Consider the following 12,959-nt stretch of genomic DNA (forward strand, 5'->3'; position numbering starts at 1 on the left):
ATAGACTGGCAAGACCTGCGAGAGGCTTGGAAAGGGAGGGGGGAGGGGTGCCCGCCACAGGCAGCGGTCACACACAATTAACACGAAGTTTCACTGATGCATTATGTTTAGCACTACAAACTCACTATACATCTGAAAAGACACACATATTCACCTCCAAGCCTGCTGTAATACAAGCAGGTTTGTGAGCCTCCCCTTCTCTCCCTCCACTTGAGGCCTCCTCCCCGCCTGGAGGTTATTGTTTATGGTGGCACTGGGATAATCCTCGCCTTGGCCTGTGTACTTTCCCCTCCTTCGCACGCCTCCCGCCAAAAGAACACACCTTTTTCAGTTGATTCTATTGCACTGCTGGAAAGGTAGGCCTCCTCGACCCACTTAGAGTTTTCAGCAGGTATTTACACAGACGTGAGTCGGTTCTTGGCTTCCTCAGGCACTGTTATCCTTATTGAAGAGGTAAAATTGAAGCACCCAGCCCGTGTGACTAAGATCAATGAATTTGATGGCTTCCAGGCTTGTGGGTCTGAACATTCATATATGCGTAACCAGGTTTGAATTCCCCGATAATCGTTGGCAGGTGGAGTCATGTTGTCACATGACATGTGGTATGACATGAAAAACTTTTCCCGGTTTTTATGAATCTTAATATCTATTTGGTATTCACTAATCGTAGGATCAAGTCCAATTTAATAAAAAAAAAAAACTCCCCTGGTGCAGCAGGTTGTGTGAATTCGATTCCCTGCAATGATTGTGAGTCTGAGTACCTTGGACCAACAGGAAATTCCTTACAATTGCGTTTGTCCCAACACGCAAATAGTATTGTAACTGCCCAAAAGTCTAGTGCCTTATATCTACACACAAGTTTGTGTTATCACACTATTAATTGGGAAGGAGCGAAAAGCATTACCAATTGCAGTGGTTTCGTGGAACGGAATTTGATTGAGTCTGCCCTAATCAGTGTCCAAATCTTCTCAAAGTTTGTACTGGTAAGTATAAACCTGACCCGGATTCCTGGTTCAACCTTGACGACGAGCAGACGTCTCACCTCCTCTGCCTGGGAACCGCCTGAGCACGTTCTGTTTTTGCGTTTTGGCTTTGCTACTGCTGTTTGGCATCCCTATTCAATCGTCCGGTTGTACGACGCCTGCTGCACATATCGCCTTGAGTCACGGGATTGTTGATAGATTTTTTTTTGACGTGTTCTGGCTTGTTCTACCGGCGGGGTGACGGTGTTCGGGGGCCGGCTTGGCCGAGAGGTGCCGGGGGGTTGGCGTTTAGGCTTAGCGTTTCACCTTTCCTGGCTTGGTGATTAACCCTTAACGGATACGCCGGGGTGCATTCAATCTCACAACCGTCGTCGCCTTTAAATCAACAACAACAACAAACCTGACCCATTTTTAAATTACAATATTGCACAACAGTTTAAGAAAAAACTCTGATTGGGGGTTCCCGTGTCTAATTACAATATTATAATCATAGGTGTTTGTTCAATTCAATTTCTTTCTTTATTATGTACCCCATACTCATCCCGTGGGCGGTGGTGTAAAGGATTACAGAGACATATAATATGTTCAGGAACTGAACCCTCTAGTTCGTTTAGCTAAGCAAATAAAAATTTTTGACGCGTTACACAATTATTATTGTTATATATACATGTACACATACTCATACATACATGTACATATATATATACATATATACATACACATACATATTTAATCACCCACACAAATACACACATCAATAATACACCAGTCCCCCTGGTGTAGTGGTAAGACACTCGCCTGGCGTTCCACGAGTGCTTTGTCATGGGTTCATATCCTGGCCGGGGAGGATTTACTGGGCGCAAATCCTTAACTGTAGCCTCTACTTAACTCAACAGTAAAATGGGTACTTGGTTGTAAAAACGATTCTTCGCAGCGGAGGTTGTATTCCAGGGACCTGCCCGAAACACTACGCGTACAAGTGGCTGTACAAAAATGTAACAACTCTTGTACATATCTCAAAAAATAAACAAAATATCTTTTGTATCACAAGTGATTCTACAAGAATCTCACAACAGTCACTATACAAGGCACTTTACATCTAGGGTGAGTCATACAGTTACTAGTCTTGCTGCACATCCACCTAACTGGGCGGCAGCTTTACAGTCATGTGCATGCATTACATACAGTAAGCAAATTTTGGATACTTCGCTAAGATTTCGGGCAGCACATCATTATGAATGAAGTACTTACGCATCTCTTGGATAACACCATTGATGGTGTTATCTTTGACTTCCGTGATTTTTTCACATTCCAGTATATAATGACGCAAAGTATGTGTGTTTGTTCAGTGAAGCTCTTTTTTTAACCTTTTATACTTAAGCAGTCATCTCTGACAACTTAATCCTTCTGACTATTTTAAACTAATCTATACCTGTTTCTGGATAAATCTTTACCTGGGCAGGGATAGCCAGGTCTCAATTTTTGGCCTTCACCCCTACGTTTGTATCGCTTAAGTCAGTCTGGTGTTGACAACGGCTTTGATCGACCAAAACGTTCATCTCATTTCCCATTTCTCTGCGGATTTTCCACATACAAATGATCAGTGTTTATATATATATATATATATATATATATATATATATATATATATATATATATATATATATATATATATATATATATATATATATATATATATATATATATATATATATATATATATATATATATGTATATATATATTGTGACGATAATCTCTTTCAAAAGAGATTGAGCCTGCTCTTCCCTACCTAAAGTTATGTCAATTCTACAAGTATAAGATGCTACATTCAAGATACGTCACCGGTAGCACAAAACGTTTTGACCAGGAGACAAAACGTACCCTAACACCCCCCAAATCCACACACCCTCCACGCCGGCCCGTCGTCAACCAGCAAACTACCCATCCCAGCCTGCCTGTTCCTGATTGGTGACTCGCCGACCGCGCACCTGCACCCTGCACCTCAGCGCCATCTACCTGAGTCGACGTCTGAGCCTGACCAGGTTATCTTGAGATGATTTCGGGGCTTTTTAGTGTCCTCGCGGTCCGGTTCTCGACCAGGCCTCCACCCCCAGGAAGCAGCCCGTGACAGCTGACTAACACCCAGGTACCTATTTTACTGCTAGGTAACAGGGGCATAGGGTGAAAGAAACTCTGCCCATTGTTTCTCGCCGGCGCCTGGGATCGAACCCAGGACCACAGGATCACAAGTCCAGTGTGCTGTCCGCTCGGCCGACCGGCTCCCCCGGTCATCCAGCCATCAACTTCAGAATATTCTTTGTACTCTTAGAGTTGACATCTCTCTCTGGCATACAAAGCTCTCAGGCTTTCGTATACTAAGGGAGGTCTCAGCTAAAGCCAATATTCTCAGCACCGTCTCCTCATTATATTATTTAATCTATTGTGTTTTTGCTTTTATCTTTGTTATTTAATTACATCAGTCATTTACCCGAGATTTGTCTTTATTTTCATTTATGTTTAAAGTAAATATATTAAAGTTCCATTGTTCATACTTTGTATTTTACATGTTCCTCCCTCTAACTTACCACAGACAACAGGCAAGCAGTCTATCTTTTTTTGTAAGTGTGACCAGGCATTGACACCTGCCATTGGAGGACTGCCGAACATCTATACTCCAACACTTTCCGTCACATTTAATGGGGGCCTGTCCGGGAGCTTCACTCAGGTACTAGTACCAGAACGTCAATTTGTGGTAAGGGTACTTCGTTTTGCTAAAGTTGCTTTTCAATATTATCATTAATTTTTATATTTATATGGTGCTGTGTGTATTGTGCATTCCAAGAGTAGCATATGGTAAGTGTGGGATGACTTTGGATTATGTGGTGACTGGAGGCCTCAGTCATTCTCTTAATTGGTCATCCCTCCCTCCGTATTATTACTCATGTTTACCACCTTTTGTCCCTAGGATATTTCTCATATTATCGGCAGATTATCATTTTGGTACCCTGGTACTTTGGTTTGTCTTTGGGTCAAAGCACCCTATCTTCTGCTATCCGACCAAAGGAGGATAAGAGGGCCATAGTTCCTCTAGCACGGACTACGTTGCTGAGTTGGGACCTCAGCAGCAGTTCTCGTCACCAGTTGACACTCGCACCCCTACACGTTGGTCAGAGATGATGATATTTACTTAAGTAGGGAATTAGCTTTCTTTTTACAGAGCACAAAGTTCGCTAATTCTGTAAGTATCATATTCATTTAGTGGGAACCCTTGCTTATGTCGTATAGAGACTCGGCAAGGTATGCCTACATTCTTGGACTACCTAATTCACTTTTGGAGCAATTAAATGTTTCATTTGTTTTAGAAACTCAGTTTCATTTATTTAGTAGGATTTTCTTGCCCCTATTCTCTTACATTGAGTACCGGGTACAAGATTTCTTGCGATTTTGATTAACTAATCATTTACCATCCTATAATTAACATTAATTGTTAAAGATTAAAATTCCACAGGATAGTTACCAGTTGCCACGTTATCCTGTTTCTGACATTTACCATATCACAACTATATTCATGTACATTTATTTGCTATCTTTCACCATGTTTCGTCTCAAAGCTTTCCGTAACGATCCAGCAGGTGAAATAGGGACCTTATGTCGTGCCAAGAGGACTGAATTACAAACTCTTGCACATGAGTATCAACTAGATGTTCCCCATGGAGCCAACAAAAATGAATTACATAACTTAATCATGGATCACCTCTTAGATGAAGGGACAATTGACTCTGAAACTCACGAAACTTATTCCATTGCAGATAAACATGATTTGGCAACTATGAAACTCAAACTAGAACTTGCAAAACTTGAGAGAGAGCAACAGCAAGAAGCTATCCACATGAAAGAAAGAGAGGCTGCCCTGGTAAAAGAAGCTCTACAACTGAGGAAAGAAGAAGCTGCAATAAGGAAAGAAGAGCAAGAAAGAGAGGCGGCCCTAAGGGAAAGAGAGGCTGTAATCAGGAAAGAAGAACAAGAACGTGAGACTGTACTACTCAGAGAGCGTGAGCGAGTACAGCTTGAAGCAAAACATCGTCACCTGGAGATGCAACGCGAGCATGATAAAAAGCAAACGGATATGGCTATAGAATGCCGTCAACGAGAACTCACGTTGGAGACTACACACCACACTCAACGCCAGCAAGCTACCGCCAGTCTTCCAGTAAGTTTCATTATCTCCCATGCAAGTAAGTTAATGCCACCATTCGTTGAGACAGAGATTGATGTCTTTTTTACCACCTTTGAGACCCTAGCTAATCAACTTAGCTGGCCAGCTGACCAATGGTCTACCCTTCTCAGTGTGCATCTTATAGGTAGAGCTGCAGTTACTCTCAGTACCTTAGCGTCTGAGAATGACTACCAGACCCTGAAGCAAGCAGTTTTGGACGCCTACCTTCTCTCCACCGAAAGCTACAGACGAAAATTCCGTGATCATCTTAAGGCAAGTACCACCACCTTTCTAGAATTTGCCAATATCAAGAAAAGATATTTCATGAAATGGCTGGAAGCAGCACATGTCTCTACATTTGCAGAACTCATCAACCTCATGCTAGTTGAGGAATTCTTGAGACGTGTTCCCCCTTCCGTCCGTTTATATCTAGCAGATAAAGAAGAAAACTACATCAAATGTGCGAAGTCGGCTGACACCTACAGCCTCATCCACCGGCTGAAACCATCACCACCTCCCAGTAAGAAGTCTTGGTACAGTTACGATAAAGTGAGTACAGAGGAAGCGAGCTCACAATTGTGTTGTAAGTATTGCAAACTCTATGGACATACCATAGATAGATGTGGGAAGGCTCAATAAAAGAGCAATGAATCTACTAAACCCAAACAGACTCCTCCTAAGTCCGGTAAGCCTGTGATGAATGTTGGTGTTCATGTTAAAGATCTTTCTCTCTTCAGTAAACACCTGTATCCTGGAACTGTCTCTACCAACGGTACAGATTCGGAGAGACGTTTCAAATTGAAGATCTTGAGGGACACAGCGGCTCTTCAGTCCATTATCTTGAAATCGGCTGTGCCTAACGTCGCCCACACCGGGGAAACCGTCCTTATCACTGACCTCACTACTACCACTCCATATCCACTCGCCAGAGTCCACCTGGATTGTCCCTTCGTGACCGGTGAAGTCCAAGTCGCCATCAGGGAAAAGCCTTTTCCCATGCCTGGAGTGCAACTTCTCCTGGGCAACGACTTGGCAGAAGATCTGAAACCACCCAACCTGATCATCACGGACAAACCCCAGGTGTGTACTTCTGTAATGGATAATCCCATCTTTGAATATGTTCCAGCAGAGGTTCAAGAAAGTGATAAAGTTTTTCTTGCGGTTTTGGTGACCACCCGTGCACAAGCTGCACAACCGCAACCATCTGACTCTACTGCTACCGCTGTCCCTCAAGACCCTCAGAATCTACCACCAAATCTTACCAGTTTGGAGTTCCGTAAGTTACAGAGGGAAGATCAATCATTAACACCATTATTCTTCCAGGCTGAGACTCAACCTGACAGTATCCCTGGGTTCTTCCTAGAGAATGAGTTGCTCTACCGCAGATACAGACCCAGTAAGCTGAAGGAGGACGACGATTGGGCCAATGTCGAACAACTAGTGATTCCCACCAGCATACGGCCCGATATTCTACACCTGGCCCACGGAGCTCCTTCTCACTATGGTTTCAACAAAACCTACCACGGAATCAGACAGGACTACTACTGGCCAGGTATGGTAAAAGACGTTAAAAAGTACGTACAACAGTGTCATACATGTCAGATGGCAGGTAAACCTAACATCTCTATTCCCCAGGCTCCACTAAAACCCATCCAGGTGCCTGCGGAACCTTTCCACAGACTCATCATAGACTGTGTTGGTCCTTTACCCCGGACCAGTTCTGGCAACGCCTATATATTAACTATCATGTGTCCTACCACCAGATTCCCCATAGCAGTTCCAGTAAAGAACATTACGGCTGCTACTGTGGTGAAACACCTATTGAAGATCTTCACCCAGTATGGATTTCCAAGAGAGGTTCAAAGTGACTGTGGCACCAACTTCACCAGTGATCTCTTCAAGAAGACACTGGAGGAGTTCAACATCACACAGGTACTGTCCAGCCCCTATCATCCTGCTTCACAGGGTTCTCTTGAACGTAGTCATCAGACTATTAAAGCACTCCTAAAGAAATTCTGCAATGACACCTTGAAGGACTGGGATAAACAAATTGATCTCATTATGTGCATTTTCAGAAGTCTCCCCAATGAGTCTCTAGGAGTATCTCTAGGAGTCTCCTGTGTAATGCCACCTTCAGTGACCCTCAGAATGTGCCCCAGTTTCTTCAAAACTTAAAACACATTCTAGAGAGAGTACGTAAATTTGCTAATGACAACCTATTGAAAGCTCAGGAGAGGATGAAGACGCATTTTGACCAAAGCAGCAAATTAAGGAAATTTAAACCAGGAGACTTCGTGTTGGCATATTTTCCCATCCCAGGTTCTCCATTACAAAACAAGTTTTCAGGACCTTACCGCATTAAGGAGTGCAGAAACTACCACAACTACGTTCTTGAGACTCCAGATAGGCGGCGAAAGACCCAGTTGTGCCACGCCGACCTCCTGAAGCAGTATCGAGGTATTCTCCCCACTGTGTTGGTATCAGTCTCGACATTTAAAGGTCCATACCTCCACAGTGAAACCTGACTAATCGATTCGGATCCACTCGTGGAGAAACACCTAACTTAACACAACTGACAGCCAATCATTAACACGGTAAACCTAACTGCCGGTGTACAAAGGGATCACAGGAGTTCCAACCTGATACTCGGGTAATGATGATGCACAATAAATCAACAATGGCACTGTCAATGGGACAGGCAATAATCATGCACAATAATAATGTCACACAATAACTAAATGTGTGGTGTATGTAAAACTCACCTTAACAGACAAGTGTAATGTCATGATACCACATAGATAAACATGCTTACACCGTCGGGTGTCTCCAGCCATATCTAGGTCAGATATGAGATGCGAGAACTGTGGTTGATCCTTCAGATCAACGCACAGACAGACACAATAAGAAAACACAAGATCTTGTACTTACAGGATCTCTCCTATTCCCTCACTCAGGCACATTTATGAAAGAACTCATAGGTGGCGTGACAGCTGGTTTTGCTCATTACGATGTGAGACCATTGACGACAGGCTTTCCAAACAAACCGTATTTGACACGGAGGGTACTCACAGGAGGGCGTGCTGTATGCCTAACAGACAGACAGACACACACACACTTGATGGCACTGGCTGTGAGTAAGATGGTGCCGGGTGGTGACGTCATGTAGTAGAGTGAGGCAGGGCGAGTGGCAGCTTGAGGCGGCTTCATGCTCTGGACTGAGTGGAGGCTAGTGGCAGCTGATTGTATGGTACCATGCTGTGCACTGTGGTAAGAGTCACACACAGATTACTTAAGCAGCGGCACTAAAGTCACTCTAGATCACTCACAGCCAATCTCAATTTGTCACCAGAGGTTACCTGATACCAGTCTGTTTCGCTCTGGTAATTTGTCACTCTAGAAGGCTTCTTAACAATATAGTCATGATCATGATTCTGGGCAAGCCTTGGTATATCGAAAAGGCGCTAGGTTTAACTCGACGGTGAGGAATGGATGGTATTCTGTTGCTGAATACACAGAAGGACACGACCACCATGTACAGACTTCCTCACATGAATACCCTTGCCAGCGGTTGCAGGGCTCCTCGTGGGTTTCACAAACACTAGGTCTAGAAGTGACCAATGGTGTCGCAGGAAAGGTGCCGGAACCAATGATATTGATTGTTACATGATTGGTACCAGAGGTGACGTCATGAACACATTACGACCATGTCACAGTTGTTCTTTTCCATCACGCCGGTTGAGGCTGACCCCAGCGGTCAGGTATTTTCTGTCGTTTCACTGGCTTCCCCCTACTACCACGCCTTGCACCTTCCACTGTGTGCGTCCTGACTCCATGGCATGAATGCTTAATTCCTCTGTATCTAATTTACCCTTGTGCATATGGTGGCCTCCTTATTATAAAACTTTTCCTGGTTATGTGGGCATCCTGGGGACACCTTATTTGACAGTTTAAATCCAGGGTTAACAGAGATAGTGCCCTATGCATGACTAGGTGCATGGTGCACTGCAATGAGCCCTTCAAATCAGCTGTGGGATATCTTGAGAGACCATACCCTCACACATAACTAGGTGAAATGCACCACTCCAATTCAGATACATGTCCGAGGATGAGCTTGATCCCCCTGTACATAAATTGTTGGATCCAGCAACTCTAGGCATTGTCCCTGAACAACCTAGTCCAGATGATGACTGGACATACAATCAATACTTAGATTCAGTTGTTTACAGGAACAATCAATACTGGGTCAGGTTGGCATGGAAGCTGAATCACCTACAGCAACCCGTAAACCATTGCATGGCATAAAACCAATTAAGGTCACAGGTGATGTGCTTAAATAGACATCCTGAGAACTTGAAATTGTACCGTGATATAATCAAACAACAACTTGATAACTAATTTATCGAGGTTGTAACTAATGACGACCCTAAGGAAGGACACTATCTGCCACACCATTCCGTATTGAAGATTTCAGCTACTACACCAATAAGGATAATATTTAACTGTAGTGCAGAGACCAAGCAGAATAGTGTTTCATTGAATGACTGCCTTCAAACTGGTCCTTTTCTGACTGAAAGGCTATACGACGTAATGTTAAAGTTCCGCATAAGGACTTATGCATACACGGCCGACATCTGTAAGGCATTCCCTAGAGTAGGTCTCCAGGAAGAAGACCATAACTACACAAAGTTCCTATGGATCAAGGATCCTAATGATCCAGACAGTGAATTAATCACCTACAGGTTTGCATCAGTTTTAATTGGTGCTACTTCTTTGCTGTTTCTGCTTCAAAGTACCTTAGACACACACTTGAAGAGGAATAAATAGCCCAAGTAAAACTGAAATTAGCAACAACTTGTATGTGGACAATTTCCAAGGAATAACTAACAGTGAAAGTACACTGCTGAACATATACCATGAGGCCAATTGAGAATAATTGGGAGCAAATATGCCTCTCCAGTCGTGGGTCTCCAATAATACCAATTTAAATCAACTGATCGAAACAGAATTTCCAGACTACAAGGCTTCGAATGGAATACAACTTCAGATCAGTTGACCATCAAGTCAGTGGAGCCAAATACCACCAACCTAACAATGTGGAAACTACTATCCCAAGTCAGCAAACCCTTCGACTCATTGGGACTGTTAAGTCCAGTCTTGATAAAAGGGAAGTTGATAATGCAGGAATGCTGGCAATGGAAGATAGGCTGGGATGATCTTCTAACACCTGTCTTAAAGAAACGTGGCCAGGGCTAGTGAAAGATCTAAGTATCCTAGAGTCTGTCAAGTTCCCTCGGAACACAGTAAATGAAAAACAACCATTTAAGCTACATGTGTTCTGCGATACCTCAGGAAAGACTTATGGCACAGTAGCTTACCTGGTATCAAATGAGCAAGCCAGTTTGCTCACATCAAAAGCCAGGATGGCACCGATAAAGAAACGATCATTGCCACAACTGGAGTTTACAGCCCTACTGTTAGGAGTAAGATTGGCTCATTATCTTATCAAGGCTTTAAGCAACATCCACTTTGAAGAAACACTGGTATGGTCAGATAACGAGGCAGTTCTAAAGTGGGTGAGAAATAATAACTGTAAAATGTCTTATGTGAGTAACCACATTATGAAAATATGAGTTATCAGCAGGGTACAAATTGAAATATGTACCCACTAAAGAGAATCCAGCTGACTATTTCTCCAGAGGCCTCACTTTACGGCAATTACCCAAAGCAGAGATTTGGTTCAATGGACCTCAGTGGGTAGTCAGCGACCAGTAGCCTGAACAAAAGCCACAAGTCTTTGTGACTAATGTTACTGTTTCCACTGAGAATCCAGAACTACCTCGGAATTTGGTAATTGACTCTAATCGGTACTCTGAACTGAACAAACTAATAGGTGTCACACAAGTGATGTTTGATTTCCTAAAGAAAATAGGAATCATGCATCATTTCCCTAGTCCCTTAAGGCACTGGGTCAAAAGAGCCCAAGCAGGTACATTCAGTATGGAATTTTACAATGTCCCTAAGTAACTTGAAAATGATTTGGGCCTCTGCATTGACACAAACCATTATAACCTATTAAAGTGAGGAGACTGCTTACAACATGTGGACATAGATCTGGAAGCAATAAATCCAATATTACTTCCTCATCACCACATAATTAGCAAGCTAATTGTGTTGCACATACACAAACACAACACTCTGCATGGTGGGGTACTAGATACAGTCTTAAGACAACAATTCTGGCTACCACAAGGTAATCAGACTGTACAGTCCATAATTAAATCCTGTGTAATCTGCTGGAGCTATGAAGCCAGAGTGAGTCCTAATCCGGGACCACCTCCACTCCCAAAGGAACGAGTAGTTCATCTTCGTTCTTTTGAGACCAGTCTAGTAGATTTAACAGATGTACTAACACTGACAGGCACCAAGGATAAAATCCCAGTGAAGGCATACATCTGCCTATACACTTGTGCCACAACAAGGGGTAGTACATCTAAAAGTGACTCCCGATATGAGTGCCGAGGCATTCTTACAGGCTTTCTGCAGGTTTGCTTCACGTAGATCCTGTCCTAAGTTAATGATCTCAGACAATGGGTCCAATTTAGTGGCAGGAGAAGCATGTTTGAGGAAAATCTGGAACCAGCAAAGGTGCGCACGGCCCTAAATCAACGGCAGTGCCACTGGAAATGCATACCTCCCAGAGCACCATGGGACGGAGGCTTCTATGAACGCATGATTGGTACAATAAAACGGTCTCCTCGGAAAACCACGCACAGCCAAAAGATTGACATGAAGGAGCTCCAAACCGTTGTCAGAGAAATCGAAGCTAATGTTAGCAACCGACCATTTACCTACCTCTCTGATGACGTTTCTCAATGCGACTCATTAATTCCAGCTCATTTGATGTATGGGGGACTTCTAAGACCTCTAGTGTCCCTAACAGACAAGGAACCAGAAGATCCTTCATATGTCTGACAGAGTGACTTGGTACAACGTTTTAATCATCTATCAGGAGTGATAAGTCGGTGGAATGACTTATGGACATGAGAATACCTAACTGCTCTGAGGGAGTATCATTACAGGTCAAACAACCCCTACAACAGAATTAACTTGAACCCTGGTGGCATAGTTCTGGTGGACAGTGAAGGGCAACGTTCAGAGTGGCCTATAGGACAAATAGACTCTATTCATCCAGACCGTCAGGACATTTTGAGAATAGTGAAAGTAAAGTGCTAAGGCAACACTACTCTCAAAACATTAGAGAAACTAGTTCCTTTAGAACTGGCAGGAAAAGAAGATGCTCAATATTTCCATTACCCGAAGTGCCAGTATGGGACCATACGCCTAGAACGGACTGCTGCACGACAGTGCAAGCTCGAATTAAAGCATATCTGTAATTCTGAGAGTGAGGAATAAAGTGTTTGCACTTCATACTGGGACTTCGACCCGTATTCTGCCCCCCCCCCCCTGGAATTGTCAGAAATCTGACACACATGTTAACATAATATAATTAGCCATTACTAAAGTTAAAGAAAATGGGAGTTTTTCGTGACATCATCATCACAATAACACGTATTTAAGCTTCCACAATTATTGTTTAAGACTCAGTCTAGTGTTTAAACATAATAATATAGTATTCACTAAGACTGATTCTCAGATAATTATACCATATACCACAGGCTCCCTTGCTATTGTTAAATACATTTAGAAAAATTAAAGAGTATTGGAACCGAACATTGTTGGAACGCCTCCTCAGGGAAGG

Source organism: Procambarus clarkii, unplaced genomic scaffold (assembly GCF_040958095.1).
Source record: "Procambarus clarkii isolate CNS0578487 unplaced genomic scaffold, FALCON_Pclarkii_2.0 HiC_scaffold_753, whole genome shotgun sequence".
Lineage (NCBI taxonomy): Eukaryota > Metazoa > Arthropoda > Malacostraca > Decapoda > Cambaridae > Procambarus > Procambarus clarkii.